Below are 21,987 nucleotides of genomic sequence, written 5' to 3'. Positions count from 1 at the left end.
CATACATCACAATATTAATCCTTTTATGTTTTCTACTTAGCTGCAGCTGCAGATTTCTGAGCGGATCACAGGAATTAACAGGGATATTATAAAATATAGGCAAATTCTAAAGACAACTAATGAGAGTAGAAGATAATGGCCAATGTAAGATTTGAGATAAATTTTTCTCTTTTCCTTGTTCATTGCTATAAAAAACAAATATAATAGGCTTGAGTTGATAGCAAAATACTCCATAAGGTAATAGTTAAATTAATTATTGGTATAAAATGCAGGCCAAATAATTATTCTCAAATAGCCTTTGTACATTGGCTTTGATGAAACTCTTTCTGATGAGGAACCTCTGATAAGACCTCTTAAAGCCGAGCACAACCATGGGTTTTTCTTCCAAATACCTACAAGTTGGGTAAACTTTTCACATGTTGAGGTCCAAAAAAAAAAAGGGGGGGATTTCTGAGCATGTTAAAAATGACCTTCTTTGATATTTGGAGTTTTCTAAAGACTGTTGCAGGGTCTAAAAAGGCCTTTCATTTATAGCTTATTTATAATGACTTCTAGCCCTTTTCCACCTTCTGGCTTTGGGAAATACTGCCTCTGGCTAGAAAAAATAGTGAAATTCTTAAGGTAAATATGGATGCATACGGTGCTTGTAGCCCAGCAACATTTTTCTCAACATCCCATGCTTGTTATTTAATATTGGTTTCCCCTTAAGGGAGACCAAGAGTTTATCATGCAGCCATTCAGATGGATGCTTCTTTATGGGCTAAAATATCTCTACCTAGTAATAAAGCAGAAATTTCAGGAATTATTAAATTGATATGACTAAATAGAAGGCTGTTTCAACCATAACTAATAGGCTGAGAAAATATTGTATAAAGGACTTTGCTGACACATCCATCGTTGTCAAATTGTGGGAAGAGAGAAAGCCTCGATTGGAAAGCAGAACAAACAGACCTGCTCCAGTTTCCAGAAGGAAGTCTACTTTCCTCCCTTCCACCTCCAGAATCACCCAAGGATTTTGAAGAGTATGGAACCTGAAGAGTATGGCAGCTGTTAGAGCTGGGGAATTGATCTCCAGGAACTGTCAGTCCTGCCAGACCCTTTGTGAGACTGGTCCTGGGCTTAGTGATGTATGCCTCTTAAATTAGCACACACTTCAGTGCTCACCACCGTAAGTTGGACAGTGTTGAGGTGGCTTCCTATTGTAGTCTCAGCATTTCTTGCTAAATTGTTCTGTTTTACCACATTGATAGCAGTTAGCAGGTGCCACCCTGGGGCCTGCATTTTTAGAAAACTCTATTGTGTTAGCTAGAGTCTCTGTTCTTTTCTTGTTTCTACTCTTCTTTTTCTATGCCTCCTCATGTTTCCTATTGTAAAGTCTGAAGTAGACACATTCGGGACATTCTTTAGGGTCTTATTGAGATGATAAAGCTAGCTTGACTTACGGAGACAGCAAGGAAAGTGTCCCTGGAAAACCACCAGTCTACATGTTTGTGTCTCATTTATATATAACACATAAGCAGCCTGAAAAAAATCAGGTTGCAGATACCAATAAGATAATTAATAAAGGCGGCTGCATCATGAGATTCATATCTTCACAGACAGAAGAACCTTTAGTCAATTCAGATAAAAATCTTGCACAAAACTCTGCCTCACTGTGATAAGAAAATGAGCCCTGGCACAAAAATATCCTTGCCTTCTGTATAATCATTTGGCTTCCAAGAAGCTCCTGATAGGTCATGGGATGAGTTCAGCAGCTTCTACCAATTATGACTACACCTCCTGATTATTTTTAGGGAAATTTCTTGGGTTAAGCTTTCTAATTATTCTCAGGCCAAGACCACAGGCCCAGCTGAATCACATGGCCTTCAAAAGAGTGCATCGACTTAAAGCATTTCTTTCTCATGCTAGTTCATAATAACCCTGAACCTCAACCTCATAGTGGGAAACACATTTGCACCCTTCTTTTCACTGGCAGAGAGCTTTCTTCTTGTGCTTTTTTCTTTTTCTTTTTTTTTTTTGTTTTAATCTCAACTTTGTTTCTGAGCCTCTTAATTTTTTTTTTGAACTAAGACAAAGATCTTTGGATATAATCACAGGCAAAGGGATACCTTTACATCTTGTTGCATTGGTGAGACTACAACATATATTGATGCATGGACTGAGAAGAAAATAACTCAGAGGGGTAAAAATAGAATTTAAACTTTTGTATTCATTTAAAAAATGTCTTCTTTGTTTCAAGAATTTTTTTTTTCATTAAGAGCCTGGCAATCACATGAGATTTAAAGGAGATCCTAAGGAAACTGAAGTTTCAGCTTCAGGCTACATCACAGTGTTACCCGATTGCCCTGAGACTAATTCTGTTCTGTGACAGCTCATCTGGACTTGGCTCAAGGATTTCCCATTTTTATCTATTGAATTTATAATTTTGATTTTCACAGCTATAATGCCTTTCATATTGTATGCAATGCTATGGGCATTTTTGCAGACTAGGTGTATACAGACTTGCTTAATACACTCACTTGGTGTGTTAGTAATTATGAATGTAATTTAAAAAGGTTTATTTTTGTGATTTCCCTGAAACAAGTGGAACTCAAGATTTCAGTATAAATTTTTACCTATAAACGCCTTTTTGTCCCTCAGTAATAGACATTCATGGCACTGTATGGGAAGGATTTGACCCCAAGTAAGTACCTTTTCCTTTATTAGGAATTTTTACAAACATATTATTTTCCTCCACATAAAGGTTCCATCATGAGACAAGTTCATTTGTGCCTGTTGGGAGACATGCAGTGGAAACAGTATATCAAAACCCAAATCCCTCTTTCTAACTTATGAATAAAAAGAATTTTGAGTCAGAATTTTTAAGCTAGCATTTCTAACCTTACATCACCACCTAGTGAAATGATATTTCTTTTCTACCTGGAGCCTTGGCAATTCATTGTCCAAAACTTAGATTTTTCAAATTATTTTCCCATTTACATTCCACTATCAGTGGTTAGGCCCCATGCCCTATCTGTAGACAGGTAGACTCCATTATTAAGGGAGAAAGACAATGTTACAGGACATATTTTAGCTTCTTTGCTTTCCCCATGAAGGACCATTCAGCCATTCTGTTTCTACAGCTTTGTGCCACCTTTTCTATGCTGCACTAATTTTGGATTTAAAATGTTTGAAAGTCATTCTGTCTCATTCTCTGAGATTCTGATGTTTCACTGAGAACATAGTTAGAAAAACCAAAGTTAGTAGGAAGACAATTCCTCTATTAAAATGGTTTGAACAAATTTTACTACTATGTAACATCTCCAAGGCCTCTGGGGTGAATTGCAAGCCTTTGGGGCTCAGTGGGTCTCGGGCAAAAGCAGGGAAGAAAAGTGGGGATTTGCACAGGTGAGTGTCACTAGTGCTGCTGACTAGCTCCTCCAGATTCATGAGTAAAGGCTATACTTCCATTTATGGGCAGCACCTATGACCATTTGGGGACACCAATGAGACAGAGGAAAAAGATGAAAAAGTATATCTTAACTCTTTCTATTTATCCTGGGTAACAACGAAAGGAGGAAGGCATCTGAGTGATGCCTTATTTCCTCTCTGTTTCTAGATGGCAACAAAGCAACTGTAGACTGCACTCCCCTTGAATGCACTTGGAAGCACTGTGAGTCCATTGACCCTGAGTCTCTAAATTTAAAAACAATAATAATAATAATATTCAATTGACAACAAGGTGGCCATATTCCTGACAGAAGACCTGGCCTTCCCAAAGAAGCATAATTTCAGTAATATCTAACAACTAGGTCTTTTTGCTCTCTAAACAACCTAGATTTTGTAAACATTGTAAAATTTCCCCTGCCACTTTGGGAACCATGCAAGGTGAGTCTACCAGAGTTAAAGAGTCAAATCTCTAGAGAACTGCCAAATGCATTTTCTGAGTGCCCAATCTGTCTCCTTTATCTGAGACTCAGAATAGGCATATAATAACCCCTATGGTTGTGCATTCCCAGGAAATCTTCAACTTTACTGTTGCCAATATAACAAATGCACAATGAACATGGTGCTACTAAGGTTTAAATTTCCTTCTCACTGCAGTAAATGTACACATAAAGCCAGACTTAAGGCAGTTCCCTGGTAGACCTACACAGGCTTTCCAAAATTTTAATCACGTTTTTCATCTTATCTGCAGAAATGCAGTGCAACTAAGCCACATTTTAACTACTGCTGAAAAACAGGCAGCACTACAGGCAGCATTACAGGCAACAAAGGAATTTGAAGATGAACAACTGACATCACATAGTCATTCAAAAATAGACACATTTGAAAGATGAAAATGAGTGAAGAAAGACAGAATTACTATTTCCAACAGAAATAAAAATACTGCTGTTTGGCCATCCTAATTGAAGCCTTAGTAAACACATAGCTGAATGGAAAAGAGAACACTTTCTACTGTGCATATTAACAGACTTCCAAAGAACCAGAATAAAACATGTTAATTACTCTAAACTGCCCTTGTTGAACCACAAACCAGAAAAATATCTCTCAGCCTCTTTGGAAAGGCTGAGAGAAGCTTTAGCAAAACTTACCTCTCTATGTCCTAATTCAATCAGGAGTTAGATAATGTTAAAATACTAGTTTATTTCTCAGCCATCTTCTAATATCAGAAAAAAAAACTACAGGAGTAGGCCTTGGGATCTGATAGCACTTTGGAAAACTTCCTGGAGTGGCTTTCTGATCTTTTAAAACAAGAACTGGAAAGAGGAGACCTAGGAAGTAGAGAGGAGACACAAGAGATTGAAAAAGGCATTACTCACCATATCACAGGCCTGCAAGATCCAGAATCCCCAACATGCACCTGCTGATTTCTACTAGTGTGACAAGCCATGGCACTGTAAAAGGAATTGCCCAGGCAGTAAAATAATATACCTTAATGTTGTTCAGCCTGTGAGGAAGATGAGTGAAAGAAGAAATGTCCCCAGAGACATAGGTCACCAGGTCCAGCATGTGTATCCCACATTGTTGAGCAGGAATAATTGATACCAATCTCTACCTGACACTGTCTAGAGGATTCAAGTAATTCTTGAGGCAAAATGGAAATTAAACAACAACGACAACAAAAAGAACAACATTTTTCTAAATTCTAGAGCCTGTTTCCCTCTTCTTCTCTCCAATCCAGGGTTCTCCTCCAATAGTGAAGTGTGTTAGCTAGCTTGCCTTATACAGACAGAAAGACAAGTATCTCCAGAAACTTCTGAGCCCACTGGTCACTGCCTCATTTCCACATAAGATAAAAAGCAGCCTGGAAAAAACATTCAAGCTGCAGGCACCAATACATGAACTAGAACAGAGAGTTGTGTCTGAAGACATGCCCACAGCTGCACAGATAGAAGAACCTCCAGCTCACTCAGATACTTCTGGAAACTTCAAGCTTACTCAAATGGGAAGACAAGGCCTGCAATAGAAATGGCTTTGTCCATTTTATAATCAGTGGGCTTCCAGAAATGTTTCTTTTCATTTTGTGAACATAAACAGAGTGGGAGAGTGGGAGCAAGTGCCTTCCAGGGAACACTTTTATTTTCTTCTTGGATTGTGAGCCCCACATCTCTGAATCATTACTTCAGCCTCAGATTAGTTCTGGACAAAATCCTGGGCCGCGGTTTCACTTCAGCTTCTGAAGAGTTGTTCGCTAAGCTGAGTAGCCTCTGTGAATATTGACTTTTGCCACTAATAGGTACTGAGCTAAGGTCTCAGGCTAAGCTTTCTGATTGGACTAGGATCTAAGGACCCAGGCAGAACTAAGTCACACATTTTTTAAGACAGCTTACAGACTAAGTCCATTTCTTACCACTCACAACACAAAAACCCTGAACCCAAGTTTCATATTGCTTAACCCATTTTGACCACATCACTGCTGTCATTGAGCTGTTTTCTTTTGCTTCTTAAATTTTCTCTTCAACCTTAGTGCTGTTTAGTCTTCTAAAATGTGTCTGTGATTCTTATTCTTCTAAAACATAGAAAACAAACCTCCAGTATTAACTTAGATAAGTAGAGACTGTTATGTGTTTGTGCACTGGTGAAATAAGAATAGCAAGATTGTGATGGGCTTCCTGGGAATGCACTAATGCTCTGCTAAACTATCTGGCAAAAATTAAAACAAAACAAAACAAAACAAAACAAAACAAAACAAAACTGTTGATTATCAAAGTCTACTGCTCAGCTCTTTCAGATTTCAATATGGTACCTGACTCTAGTCTTATTAGAAGAGACCAACACACAAGGTCAGGAATCAATCCCATTTTTCTTGACAGTTAAGAAGATTCTTGGGCGTTACCTGATTTTTCAGATGGCAGGTACTTCGGTACAGAGAAGTAGCCAATCTTTTATACCATGTCATAGTAGAAACTAAAGCAGATAAAACTCACTGCTTAACTTAAGAAGCTGGTACTCACAAAAATTTAACCAGCTAAACAAACCTTGCTTAAAGCACAAGCCCTCGGTTTTTCCATAGTAAAGGCATTAATCTCTGTGTATCAGGAAGAGAGAAAATAGACCTTGAAACCTGAGATGAGGCTTGAGGTCGAGCTCCACAACTAGTGGTTTACCTAAGGAAGAAATTTAGCTTGGTTTCTAAAAAATGGACAGCCTACTTCTCAGCAGTTGCATCGGTGACATTGTTGGTGTCAGAAGTCATTAGTTTCACTATGAAACTAACATGCCTGATGGCACACCACACAGCATAGCAGGACTGCTGTTTCCTTAAAAAAGTCTCTTGTGAACTGACAATTGCCTCCTCAAATGTCAAGCTTTGATGCTAAAGAGATCTGCAGCCCATTTGAAAGCCTGTCCTTGCCTGAACCCAGCGACTTTCTACCAGGGGAAACTTGAGAAGATGAGCATGATTGTGAACAGGTATCGGTGTAAACTGGGGAAATAAGTTATACACATCCGTGTTTATATTCTCTGTAAGGTAAAATTAATAAAAATTATTAAAAAGCTATCGGCTTAAATAAAAGTGGAGATTTATGCTATAGGTATATTCAAAAGACATTTCTGTTTTTCTCCTCATAAATCTTGTTTTCTTGAAAAAGTTTTTTCTCTCAGTCAGCTAAATTACCTTTATCCACTCTACCACAAATTGTCTTTTGTGAGAAATCTGTATTTCTTATGTAGCCCTTGGAATTAGAAGTGAATAATACCCTCTCAAAATCTCTCTCTTATCTCTTTTTTCAAGCTATGCTTTTTCATTTCTTTTCTTTGTGTGTGTGTGTGTGTGTGTGTGTGTGTGTGTGTTTGGGAGTCTCACTCTGTCACCAGGCTGGAGTGCAGTGGTACACCCTTGTATCATTGCAATCCCTGCCTCCTGGGATCAAGTGTTTCTCCTGTTTCCAAGTGATTCTCCTCTCTCAGCCTCCCGAGTAGCTGAGACTAAAAATTGTACACAATCATGCCCAGCTAATTTCTGTGTTTTTAGTAGAGTCAGGGTTTAACCATGTTGGCCAGGGTTGTCTCAATCTCTTGACATTCTGCTCCCCCAACCTGGGCTTCCTGAAGTGCTGGGATTACAGGTGTGAGCCATCGTGCCCAGCCTCAGTGAGGCTTTTTTATTAGGCCCTGGAAACTATTCATAGCACGCTTCTTAAAGGGCCTCAGCAAGAGGTCAATAATCCAATTGGGAAACTGGTAAAATAAAATTTTATAGCCCCTGGAACTTCTGTTTCTCTGTATTGTTATGTGTGTGTTATGTGTAATTTTTTTAAAAAAATATGATTCATTAACACAGTGAAGAATAAGTACTTGAAGTAAATATTTTGCTGAACAAGAAAATAAAGGCTTTTGCACTTTTCAGTTCACGTGATTTTAACTTATGGAAAACAAAGACCACCTAAGGCCTGAAGACATACAAAAATAAACACTCCCTTACCAATGCTGTCATAAATCAGATTTGTCTGCACCCAGCCCATAATTTTATAAACTCACAAGGTCTTACATTCAAGTTAATTGTTAAAAGGTATTATTATAATGTGTAATTGAGAATATGGAATATAAATTTAATCACCAGGTGTGGTACAAGAGTAAAATGTGTTTGTAGTAAAAATAAATTATAGAAAGGCATGGAAATGTGCATTTTGCCTAGAGTTAAAGGATTTTCTTTAATTAACTAAAGTAAATCTAAATGTTTACAAAGCTGTGAAAAATAACTGTCAAAAATTCGATATTGCCAAAGAAAACTCTGTAACCTAGTAACTAGATTCAAAAGTGTATTATTATGTTTATTTCTTCAGTTAAGCATTGAAATGAAAGCACAACGAAAATTTCTTGAAACACTAATCTTTCTTTAGCAAATTTGTAAAAGGTTGGTAAAGTGTTGTAGTAACTTTGTGAAAATCTCACTTCATGGTCAAACTTTGTAAGGTTAAACATAATTTTACATAAGGTTTCATTAAGCTTAGGGTTAATATTAGGAGAAGATTAATTCCAGGATAAAATTTGTCTTCCTGAAAGAGATTATTACATAATAGTGAAGGCTGATAAAACATTTCTGCCCTTTCAAATATTTCTACCTATTGTATTTTGGCAAAACAAATGACTTATGGAAATCTGGAATTGCATTTCATAATATTAAGTGTCTTAATCCTCTAAAATGTTTGGCAGGCTTCCCAGCATAAAATTTTAATTTCAAGGATGAGTCTTCTGAAACCTATATTTTTGGTGCTTCAGAGGGTCCCTGGGGCATAAAAGAAAAAGTTAAACATATTTATAAAACATATTTAAATACATGTGATTTTGATGTTAATATTTTATTTTTTTCAGAATATATTTCAGTGAGTCATATTAACACAAGTATCAAAACCATATAGTGTTCTTAATGTTCTTAATCTCTGAATATGTGCTATCAATTTTAATTAAAATTATTATGTTAAGCTATTGTAAACCACAGACATAACCAAATATCTTTGTCTATTCTGTTTCTAACCACCCTAGATATGTTGTCATTTACAAACATTTAATCTCCCTCAAGAATAATGCTTTATAATTATCTGTAGAAGTTTTCCAGGTCTTCTCAACTGCAGGTTTTTTATAACAGAAAAATGCACAGAACTTAGGAATAGCTAAAATGTTATAATGTCAAGCAGGACAAATGTTAAAATAGACTAAAGCAGCAGAAGAATGAAGCAATCTCTTTACCTTTTATTTGGAATATTTCTGATTCTTGTTTTGTTTTTTAAAGTCTGGAACACTTTCTCTTAAACTAGATACAGTTTTTAACGCTGTCATAGATATACTCCTGTTAATAAAACTTGGAAAATGCTATTTTTCCCTCTGTGCCTGGTTCCTCTAAAATTTGGAAACTATGTGTGATTATTCTTAACTTACAACAATATAATTGTTTGAATCAGTGCAACAAAAAATGTATTTTCATTTGCAACATAACCAAATAGAAAAGCTGGTTGATTTTCTAAGGCTTTGACTGGAAGAGTGTGTCCTCTTAAATGAATTAAATTTGACCTCTAGAAACAATAAAAGCCCCTTGGGAAAACTGGCCTTATACTTTGTTTACATACACAATCCCAATACAGGATTTCTAACCACTTTGTAAGTAAAAAAAACAAAAAACAAATAAACAAACAAAAAAAACCAAACCAACAAACAAAAAAAACCTGCCACTTTGTTTCAGGCCCAGGAACTTCATGCACTTGGAGCCTCAAAAAACAGAGGAGTTTACCCAGGTGATATGTATCTAAGAGTACAAACCTATGGCTGGGCTCAGTTTTATAATGTCTTATTTAAGATTCCTTGTAGAATAGAGTTTCATCAAAAGCCAATGAGGAAAGCACATGTAAAGTTATTTCTTGCAGCACTATACAAAAATAGTCTGGCTAAGTGTAAGACAAGTCTGTTTTGCAAACAACTCCCTTTTATTGTGATGTATTTTTAACAAAAATCGGGACTATAAGAAATATATATGTTTCACCGTCTACTACACCTCTATCACTAACTTCTCATCTCATCTTTCAGTTTTAATGACCTTTTTTTTTCTTTGAGCCAACTGGTGACGTCCAGCTACAGTTCTTGGAAAACAGAAAAATATGAGTAATAGAGAAATCCATAACAATATTCTAATTTTGTGCAAGCATGAAAGCATTCCACAAATATTTTCAGGTAATTAAAAAATAGGGTAACTGTAACAGAGAATTTTTGTTTTGAAAAATAAAGTCAAGAAAGGTAAGTAAACCCAAGTCTCATGTAACCAAATCTTAACACATATAAATAAAGCAGCCTGTTATCTGAGCACATCAGCAGCCTTGAGGTATTTAAGGTATTCTCACTCTCCTTGTGTAGTTGTGATGTGTTTTCTAATAATCCAAACTATCTTTTTATTGCCTAAAGTCTATCATGCTTTAATATATAATGCAAATAAAACCATTCATTAACATGCCTTTCTTCTACAAATACCTAAGCCAACTCTCAGTAGAATCCTACCTACTGTTTTCTACATGATACTCTTCTCCAGCAGCAAGTAGCTGGAAAGACCAATGCCCAATTTCCTAAGAGCAGTTACAGTTTTCATTTCTATGGGAGGACAAAGACAACTTAGTTAGCTTTTCCTATGTAAAGAGCAAGGAAAAGGTCCCTGGAAGACCCCAAGTCCATAGGTAAGGGCCTGATTCCAATATAACATTATAATCAGACCAAAAAAAAAAAAAAAGGTGTGGGCACCAGTAAGTGATCTAACACACAAGGTTATGCCTGATAACATGGCTGCAGTGACACAGATAGTAGAACCTGCCATCCATTCAGATAAAAGCTTTTACAAAACTCCAACTCACTCAGATGGGGAAACAATGCCTGGCATAGAAATGCTGTTCTCTGTATACTCAGAGAGCTTCCAAAAAATAAAGTTTCTTTCTTTTTTCCTGTGGACATAAATCCAGTGGGATCTAGTGGGTACCAGCTGGATTCTTTCTTTTTGTTTTCGACTGTTTACTCAACCCATGTGAATCATCACTTCTGTCCCTGATTGGTCCTGAGCCAGCATCCCACGAAAAGTTCTCATTTTAGCTCATGATAGGTCCTGGGCCAAGCTAAGCAGTGATTACAAATTATCCCTTCAGACGGCTCCCAGGCAGAGTGCCTGGGCTAAGCTAACAAGTCCTGGGCCTGGGCAAAGCTAAGTCACACATTCTCCAAGACAACTTGCAAACTAAGCATATATCTTTATTTTTTAGGCCATAAAAACCTTACACTCCAGTGGATGACTTATTCAAGCTTATAGCTCTGCTGACAGAGAGCTTATTTTGCCACTTATTTAAACTTTTGCTCCAAACACTTTCCTGTGTTTACAGTCATTAATCTTAAATGTAAAATAAAAGACTCATGGTGTTATCTCAAATGAAAGAAAGGCTGTTATATCTTGATGCATTGCTAAAACCACAATATTATCTGAACCTATGACATGATTTGCAGCTTTCTTTTGATGTCAGGGTCTGCTTGAGTAATAAACTTTTCTCTAAAGATTAACTCTCTCTTAACTCAATAGGGATATAGAAAAATGTGTTTCACTAAAGCATCTCTCAGGATGTTAAAAAAGGCTAGATAATTTTTATGTGGTTTCAACATATTATGAGTAGTATAGAGTAATTATGAAGTTTTGTTCTGTTTCTTCATAAGCCTTCATGTATGTTCTCTCTCTCTCTCTCTCTCTCTCTCTCTCTCTCTCTCTCTATATATATATATATATATATATATATATATATATACAGGAGTATATATATAGGAGTATATATATACAGGAGTATATATATACAGGAGTATATATATACAGGAGTATATATATACAGGAGTATATATATACAGGAGTGTATATATACAGGAGTATGCATATACAGGAGTGTATATATACAGGAGTATGCATATACAGGAGTGTATATATACAGGAGTATGCATATACAGGAGTGTATATATACAGGAGTATGCATATACAGGAGTGTATATATACAGGAGTATGCGTATACAGGAGTATGCGTATACAGGAGTATGCACATACAGGAGTATGCGTATACAGTGGTATGCACATACAGGAGTATGCACATACAGTGGTATGCACATACAGGAGTATGCACATACAGGGGTATGCACATACAGGAGTATGCACATACAGGGGTATGCACATACAGGGGTATGCACATACAGGGGTATGCACATACAGGGGTATGCACATACAGGGGTATGCACATACAGGGGTATGTACATACAGGGGTATGCATATACAGGGGTATGTACATACAGGGGTATGCATATACAGGGGTATGTACATACAGGGTATGCATATACAGGGGTATGTACATACAGGGGTATGCATATACAGGGGTAGGTACATACAGGGGTATGCATATACAGGGGTAGGTACATACAGGGGTATGCATATACAGGGGTAGGTACATACAGGGGTATGCATATACAGGGGTAGGTACATACAGGGGTATGCATATACAGGGGTAGGTACATACAGGGGTATGCATATACAGTGGTAGGTACATACAGGGGTATGCATATACAGTGGTAGGTACATACAGGGGTATGCATATACAGTGGTATGTACATACAGGGGTATGCATATACAGTGGTATGTACATACAGGGGTATGCATATACAGTGGTATGTACATACAGGGGTATGCATATACAGTGGTATGTACATACAGGGGTATGCATATACAGTGGTATGTACATACAGGGGTATGCATATACAGTGGTATGTACATACAGGGGTATGCATATACAGTGGTATGTACATACAGGGGTATGCATATACAGTGGTATGTACATACAGGGGTATGCATATACAGTGGTATGTACATACAGGGGTATGCATATACAGTGGTATGTACATACAGGGGTATGCATATACAGTGGTATGTACATACAGGGGTATGCATATACAGTGGTATGTACATACAGGGGTATGCATATACAGTGGTATGTACATACAGGGGTATGCATATACAGTGGTATGTACATACAGGGGTATGCATATACAGTGGTATGTACATACAGGGGTATGTATATACAGTGGTATGTACATACAGGGGTATATATATATACAGTGGTATGTACATACAGGGGTATATATATATACAGTGGTATGTACATACAGGGGTATATATATACAGTGGTATGTACATACAGGGGTATATATATACAGTGGTATGTACATACAGGGGTATATATATACAGTGGTATATATATACAGGGGTGCATACATATATATACAGGAGTATACATATATATACACAGGAGTATACATATAAATATACAGGAGTATATATATACAGGAGCATATATATACATATATATATATATATATACAGGAGTTTATATATATATAAGCAATAAACAATAGAGAAGTTATATAAGTATTCTGTTACCGGTTCAACATTTTTTTTTTCCTTTTCACCCTCCATTTTTCAAGATTTTATAAAAGACATGTGGTTCATCCATGGATAATTGTACTCTCTGTAAAACTGCCTGCTTTAGGGCAATGGTTATGGTTTAGTTTAGGAATAATGTGTCATCTCTTCAGCTATGATTAAACACTTGAGTTAGATTTTGAAATGCCTCTGTATATCAATCAAGTTCATCAGAGACACTTGCTTAGGCTTTCCATTATTTTTCTAAGTCCCTGAAATGAGTAGAGAACTTGTACTCTACTAGTATCACTTCTATGGAGTATTTCCTGCAGGGGCAACAGTGAAGTTGTGGGTTTCTTTAGTGGCAAAAATAAGACAAGCTGATAAAATTGCTATTGGAGGTTCTAAATAAGGGTTGCAGTTAGGGTATTTGGAAGTTACATTTGAGTGTCCCTCATTGGTTGGTTTCTGATTTTAATGAATTATCTCTTTGAAACTTGCCTCATATGATTGCTAAGAGGGCAGAGTCAGTTTTACAATGCTCATAAAGACCTGGATTGTCTCCCAAGTCAAAGTAAGCATGTACAAAAAAAAAAAATCAAACTCTTTTCTTTGCCATCTGAAGAAAAGATGTAACTGTTGAATAGTACTAAAATGAACACTTCCTTCAGAAAGCTAGGCCTGTCTGTCCTGGAGCTGGTAAGGTTGTCGTGCCCTTCAGCAATAAATAAACAAAGAAATAAATAAGCCACTTTCTTTTTCAGAGTCTCATAGTCAATTAAATGTCTGTATTTCAAAATGTAACCTAGAGAGGTGCACACTGCAGATTGTTTGTGAACTTTCCAAAGAAATATATAGAGAAAGCATTCCGTACTCCTTTTCCCCCTTTTGAAGTAGCTCTCACTGAATAAAAAGATAGATAGGATGTTCTTTGTTGTTGCATTCGTCTTGTCTTTCCTGAGTCTGGTGATTGACATAGGTGTCCCCCATGGAGGCAAGCCAAACGTTCACCCACAGTTCCAGAGGAGCTAGACAGCAGGACAAGTAATGTTTACCTGAGGGGCTTTAGCTCTCCACTGGTGACTCTTTGTTGGTTTCCTAAGCCTATTCAACCCAGTAGATTCCCAAAGTAACTTGGGAACCTAAAAAAAGATTATATAGTTATTGGATTCAAGCAAGACCATTATATAGAGTAAGACTTTTAGTACTGTTTCTGGCTTCTTTTCGTATGGCCCTAGAAAAATATTGAAATTCCAGGAAATAAGATCGATTGACTTTGAAACATAAAATTATATTTTAGTTTAAATGTCCGTGCTGCTGGAAGAAGAATGTGTGACTCAAAACATGTAAAGCTAGTATGGCTGGCTTTCATAAGACAGCACTTAGCTAGAATATGTCTCTAAAAGGCACCTTCTTTCCGATTATTGAAAGTGGAAATTTTCTGTTTTCATATAGGGCAGAGAGTCTTATTACTGTTAGAAAGACATAGGAAAGGGAGGAGTTAAAAAAACAAAAGTTTTGTGCAAAGTACTGACAAGGCTTCCCACAGAGAAAAACCTCATCTCACTAGGTTGCATTTTAAGATCTAAAATGTTACATGAAAGTGATGAATCCTAGGTTTATATAGTCAAAAGTTAGAAAAAGAAAGTTAACATTCTATCACCTGTCCCACAGTGGGTCTGTGCAGAAAAAATCATGTGTCTCAAAAAGAAATTGTTTAGATATATATGGCAGTGCTGAGCTTTTTAAAGAGAAATAAGCACCCAAAAAGAGAAATTTTATTTAAATGTATGCCATTCCATATAGTGCATGAATACCTATCATCAGGGGACAAAAAGACCCTTATCAAATAAAAATTTTTAAACTACAATTTTGGATTCTTCTTGTTTTGCGAGTGTTTGAATTACATTTCTAATTACTATGACATCCACTTACTTTTCCCAGTAAGATTATATTTCCAGGTCGCAATATTGCATACAAAGAAGAAACAGGAGACACACTACCCACAAAATGACCAAAAAAAAAAAAAAATGCAACAGAAAAGTCTGGAGTATTAACGGCACCACTTTGATGGGCTGTCAGAAACTGGAGTTGCTTTTGGGACTTCACATAACACCATAGTGCCGTCTTAACCAGAAATCTTCAGCTACCTTAGATATCCTTTCAGTCCCACGTGACACTTATATCCTCTGTGAAAGAAAACAGTTAGAAAAGAGGCAATACTTTCAACAGCGGAGGGCAAAAGGAGACTGCCAATGTGTCTCCCAGCATCCCTTTCTCCTAAGCTTTGTAAGAATGGCAGGCAATCTATCAGATTTTACCTGACACTGGCCCAGAATTTTCTTGCTCTTTGGAAATTAAAAATAAAAAAAATGAGGACAAGCTGCAGATATGAATGTAAATAGTTTGGAAGTGCACTCCTACTGACTTTTATTTTTTGACAGAGTCTCACTCTGTCACTTAGGCTTCTGTGCAGTGGTGTGATCTTGGCTAACTGCAAGCTCTGCCTCCTGGGTTTATGCCATTCTCTTGCCTTAGCCTACAGAGTAGCTGGGACTGCAGTTGCCCACCACAACACCTGGCTAATTTTTTGTATTATTAGTAGACAGGGGTTTTCACCATGTTAGAAAGGATGATCTGGATCTTGACCTACTCTTAATTTGCCCACCTTGATCTCCCAAAGTTCTGGGATTACAGGCATGAGTCCACATGCCCATCCCCTACTGACCTTTTTAATTAAACCTTTCCAGGTCCATGAACCAAAAACAAACCTTGCAGTCCCCTAATGCACCACAATGTATCAGTCTCCCATTTTGAGGTGTCACACATAATTTTTTTAATCCCAAGAAAATTAAAAATTATGAATGCAAAAGGTGAGATTATAGGAAAGGTTTAATACATTAACTTCTGAAGGAGTAGATTTAGTTGCCCACTTTGATGAAGAGTCTGATATCTTTAAGGAAGAAAGAAAATGCACTAACTAGTCTTGAAGAAAGCACGACTCTTCTTTTCTGGGACCTTGAGCCTGGAACTATTAATAGCTGAAGTAATGAATCAGCGTGGGTCAGGAACTTGGCCCTGAGCTACACAAGAGGTAAAGTGAAAGCATGGCTGGGACATTGGCCTAGGACCGGAGGTTCAATTGATAATTTAAAGAAACTTGGCTCAGAGTCTAAAGCATGTTTACTAATGTAAGGTACCCTTTGTAACACACTAGAGGCCAATGTGTACAAGTCCAGAAAAAAAGCGAGACAGAGGGTAATTCCTGGAAGCCCCTTGGTTATACAAAATCATAGCATTTTAATGTGGGATCATGTTTTTTCTTTTTTTTAATCTGAGTAGCTGTGGGCATGTCTTAAGCACAGACACACACAAAGTTGGATATTTTATTTATTTACATGGGCCATAAGATTGTGCAGGATTCTTCAATTTGTGTCTGCAGCCTGATTTTTCAGGCTGTTTCTCTGCTTGTCAAAATTTTACCAGTAATCCACAATTATGTAGCTTTTCATTCTCAATATTATTGAAGACCTAGATAGTTTCTGAGGGTGGGAAGGAAAATTGTTTGAAGTTGCCTATGTGCAAAGCATTTTTGCCCTGTGAAACAACCCAAATCTTTGTAACTATTGTAAAATCGTTCATGCCTTCTTAGCAGTTATATCAGAAAAGCCCACAGTAAGCAGCTACCAAATATCGGAGAAACATTCACCCTGGAAACTCTCAAAAGCAAATGTTGTCGCCCCACTTTTTCTCATATTCTTGATCTAGAGAACCTTTTAGTCACATCATCATCAGATCTTCCAATTTTAACATCCAACCCTCCAAGTCCATTACTATCCCTATAGGAAATGTCCAATGAATGAGTTGCCTGTAAAGTGCAAGTTTCTTTTTCATTACAGTACAAACAAATAAAGTAAGACCTGGGGAAGTTTTCTGATACCTCGGTTTATATTGAGAGACTTTCTAATATCTAGCTTTTATTTTTTCATCTTCCATGGGAAGATGTTATGTTATTCCTAAGCCAAAATCTTACTGCTTCTGTGAAATAGACAGCCCTGCAGGCAACAGAAAGATGCTGTGGCAAAGAGCATTTGTTCTATAGCATGTCATAATAAATGCAAAGCAGTGAAAGAGAGAATGAGTGAAGAAAAGACAAGATCCTAATTTCCAGTAGCAAGACAGAGCCCTTTGAAAACCTTAATCTGAGCCCTAGTGATTCCATAGATAAGTTAAAAAAGAAAGAAAGAAAGAAAGAAAGAAAGAAAGAAAGAAAGAAAGAAAGAAAGAAAGAAAGAAAGAAAAAGGAAAGCAGGGCTTTGGCCCTTAAAATAGCCCAGATCCAAACCTTTCCCAAGCCAGGGCTGTGACAACATCTTTGGATCTCTGCAGTTTCTGTCATTTCTATGTATCTGGATTCCACTGCATTCTTCAGTGCCTGCAGAAAGGAAAGCTTGTGGTATGGCTGATTCACCCAAAAATTTTCAGGGAGCTGTCACCTGTACTAGCACTTGATCTGCTTGCCTCATTCCAGATAATATGCCTAGCTGTGTGAAGTGGCTGAGCTCAACCATCACTTACTCATACATCTGCCTCCATTCTGTGCCTGGCGCATCCATAGTGAAATGAAACCTAAGCCCATAGTTTGAGCTGAGTGCAGCCTGCAAGATGGGTTTGTACAATTAGAAAGCAAGCTCAAGAGAAACTTGTGCAAAGGTGCCATCATCCACAGAGATTCTTGGCTGTCGAAGTGACACCCTAGAGTTCCTGTACCAATGGTGAAATTCCTCACCAGTGGCCACTGGATTGTTCAATTATGCCTATGCAATGGAGCCTCCATAAAAACGAACAGGACGGGATTCAGAGAGCTTCTGGTTAGCTGAACACATACAGTGTTCTAGAAAATTGTGTGCACATAACAACAGACAATGATAATCTCAAATTTCCTACAGAGTGTAGGGGGCCTTTATTTGTTTTGAAGGAAGTTTCTGCCTTTAGTAATGTGTCCATAATTTTAACTTATTAACTAGAACATACTCTAAGTTAACCTAAAACTAAATCTGCACATTATAAAGTTTAGAACTTGGATATTTCCACAAAAATGATTCCATAATTCACTAATAGGGTGCAACAAGTTTTACTTTAGAGAGATAAATATTCTTTTGTCAACTGGGTAACAACTAGACATTTATAATAGAAAAGACAATCAAGTGATATCTCAACAAAAATTCTAATCATATGTTCAGTTTAGGAGAATGATCAGTGAATTTTGTGTCAGAAATATTTATTCTAAAAGATAAGTTTTTTAATTTATAATTTTGTGTCTCTGAAGTATTTGTGCCACTATAAAGTCAAAGGCACCATCTCTGATAGTTCTGTGCCTTTCTTTGTGGTAGGGAAGCTGAGGCTGCCTCATACCCCAGTAGACTCTGTATTCTAGGATATAAAAATGAGAAAAATAAACATTATTACAGAATTCTCTGTCATCCACATCTAATAAAACACAATTCTGGTTCTATATATAGTAGTAGCCATAGATACAAATTAGGGCAGTCTAGTACCCATCAGTCTGCTTTTGTATTTGGTCTTTTGTGTGCATAGAATAATCACATTTGGGAAAATAAGTTATTTTATTGCTCATTTAATGTTGCAGTGCTTAAAAATGCCTTGACAATTTAAATTCATAGCTTGGATCTTTCCAATTATCTTTCCAAGCCTTAGCTTGGGCAATGAAGACAGCAAATCATTATGCATTTGTCTCAGCTTAGTTCTTGTGTCCTGAGCAGACAGACTGACAATTAAATCTCATCAGTTTTATTCTACACATACTTAAACAAGGATTCCCTTCTTTTTTTTTTTTTTGAGACGGGGTCTCGCTCTGTCACCCGGTATCACCCAGACTGGAGTGCAGTGGTGCGATTTTGGCTCACTGCAAGCTCTGCCTCCCACGTTCACGCCATTCTCCTGCCTCAGCCTCCGAAGTAGCAGGGACTACAGGCTCCCATTACCACACTTGGCTAATTTTTTTGTATATTTTTAGTAGAGACCGGGTTTCACCGGGTTAGCCAGGATGGTCTCGATCTACTGACCTCGTGATCCACCCACCTCGGCCTCCCAAAGTGCAGGGATTACAGGCGTGAGTCACCGTGCCCGGCCACTTTAACATGGATTCTATCCCTTGTGCTGACCTCATATCTTCCTCATCACCTCCAACTCCATCTTAATACTACAGTGAACAAGGGCCTTACATTCTTCCAGTGCATCTTGATTACATGAGGCAAGCTCCTTAATTTGAATCACAACCCCTTGGGTGAAAGTTGCAGTCAAAAATGCTTGAGAGACCAGGCGTTTGGCACATGCCTCCCATGCAGTCAGCTTTTGCCCAGCAATTAATATTTCATTGGCAGATGTTTCACCCATCATTTTTGGAAACGTAACAGTAGAACAGCCATCTGGACTCTGTCCAAAGGTCATATAAGGGGTTTGGAACCAAGTCTTTTCATTAGCCCACACGACATCACGAAGAGGCAGTATGGATTCACCTAGTCCCGTGGCAGGGCCATTGACTGATACGATAATAGGCTTTTTAAATTGAATTAAAGTATTCACAAAGTTCTTGATGGTGTCCACAATCTCAAGTCTTGCTCTCTTTCTGTCATTCCTTAAGTGCTTCACAAAGTACCCAAAATCAAGACCACAGCAAAAGACATTTCCAGCTGCACAGAACAGCACAAGCTTGCTGTCATCCACAAAATCCCTATTCAGAGCATTAACCATTTATTTAATTACTTCTGTATTCACTGCATATTTTTCTGTTGATTGAGTTGATAGTGATATTTGGGTGAATCCATCCTCTTCCTTCATGAGAATGTGTCTGTATGTGCTGGAATTTTCTGTTAGCCTTATGGTGAAGTACATCTTCTTGATAAAAGGCTGGTCTCTGCCATCATCAGTGACATTTATTTGCCCTCATTTCCCTCTTGGAACTGATGTGTGTATGTCTGTTGTTCTATTGGCTGCTAATGGGTCTATTAATGTCACTATACCTTTTTTGGTAGCTGAGCCTGTGGCCAAGGAAGCAGTAAGTGAGCCTGACATCTGAGACATTAGCAGGTGTATCTCGGTCCTGTTCTTTATTCCAACCTGTTCTACACCAGAACCTGATAAAGTCCTGATGGGCTTCCCTTCTATCCCCTTGAAGACCACTGTGTCCTGCAGTTCTACCATAAAAGGGTCCAGTTTCTCAAGCTCCTGAAAGCCACTCACAGTTTTCTTGTTAAAGGGACTGTGAGGTGCAAATGTCTTCATAGTTGAGTTTACTGCCTCCATATTCTTGTGTCAAAGAGAAGTGAAGCTGCCTTTCTCCTAACATTCTTGCTGGCAGCAAATAACTGGCTGTTTTTGGATTTGTAGTGTTTGCCAGTCACCAGCATGTTAGGAGAGTTCTTAGAAAACTTGGGGTTGGTAGATCTGGAAGTCCCTCTAGCATGGTTTGAAAAAATTCTACTTGCTCTGGTCCATGTATTTTTTTTTCTGTTTTTCAGTCTATCATCTGTTAAAATCATACATTTTTCACAGTTCATGAGGTGCTGCTTTTGTTCCCAAGTGTCTTACTGCTTCTCATAACCTTTCGACGTAACCAAATACTCTATATTCACATTTTTTCCTTGTCTTTTGTCAACAATAGTTTCAACCTCAAACTCCTGGGAAGCCATGAAGAAAGACACAAGATTGGAGCAGTTGCTGTGCCAGCTTTATTTCAGTTGCATCTCTACACAGCCACTTCTTTCTGCCTCCAGTGCCTCACCAGGTTCTCAGTATGGATGAGCCTCTTCTACTTCATTGCCACTGGTGCAGTGAAAATTGTGTGAAATAGCAGCTATGCTATGTGCCTTAGGCTCTTCACACTTTCTCCCTGGTAGGACAGCTTGGGCTTTATCTCATGAAGCATGATAGCTGGCTCAGTAGCCTGAGATAAGAGTAGCTAAATCCACAGCTCCTATTCTCTGGTAGAGTACAGAAAGCCTTCTTTCTGCCTGTTACTCTTTTGTGTTTGTTTGTTTGTTTTGTCTAGTTGTGGTTGCTATGATGATTAAATTGAACATTCTGATGTTATAACATTTTGAAAGTTACACTAGCTTACCTTTAGTAACATACAAAACCTTTACTCCTGTATAACTTAACTCCATTATTTCAGTTATTGAGGTCTCAAAATTATACCTTGATGCATTGTATGTCAAAAACACAAATTAGTGGTAGTGTTGCAGGAAGTCAGGGGCCCTGAATGGTGGGACCAGCTGAAGCCATGGCAGGAGAACATAAATTGTGAAGATTTCATGGACATTTGTTAATTCCCCAAATTAGTACTTTTATAATTTCTTATACCTGTCTTTACTGCAACCTCCAATCATAAATTGTGAAGATTTCATGGACATTTATCACTTCCCTTATCAATACTCTTGTGATTTCCGATGCCTGTCTTTACTTTAATCTCTTAATCTCAACATCTTTTTTAAGCTGAGGATCTATATTGCCTCAAAACCCTGTGAAGATTGCGTTAACTGCACAAATTGTTTCTAAAGCATTTGTGTTTA

At 37.6% G+C, this 21,987-nt stretch overlaps 1 pseudogene; it reads right to left on the bottom strand.

Moving 5' to 3' along the window:
* Window positions 1-18,744: 18,744 nt before the first annotated feature.
* On the bottom strand, window positions 18,745-21,108 carry LOC129530352 (testis-specific chromodomain protein Y 1-like; annotated as a pseudogene).
* Between the last annotated feature and the right edge of the window lie 879 nt (window positions 21,109-21,987).

Source organism: Gorilla gorilla, chromosome Y (assembly GCF_029281585.2).
Source record: "Gorilla gorilla gorilla isolate KB3781 chromosome Y, NHGRI_mGorGor1-v2.1_pri, whole genome shotgun sequence".
Taxonomy (NCBI): domain Eukaryota; kingdom Metazoa; phylum Chordata; class Mammalia; order Primates; family Hominidae; genus Gorilla; species Gorilla gorilla.
This window is presented reverse-complemented; position numbering and strand designations above follow the sequence as displayed.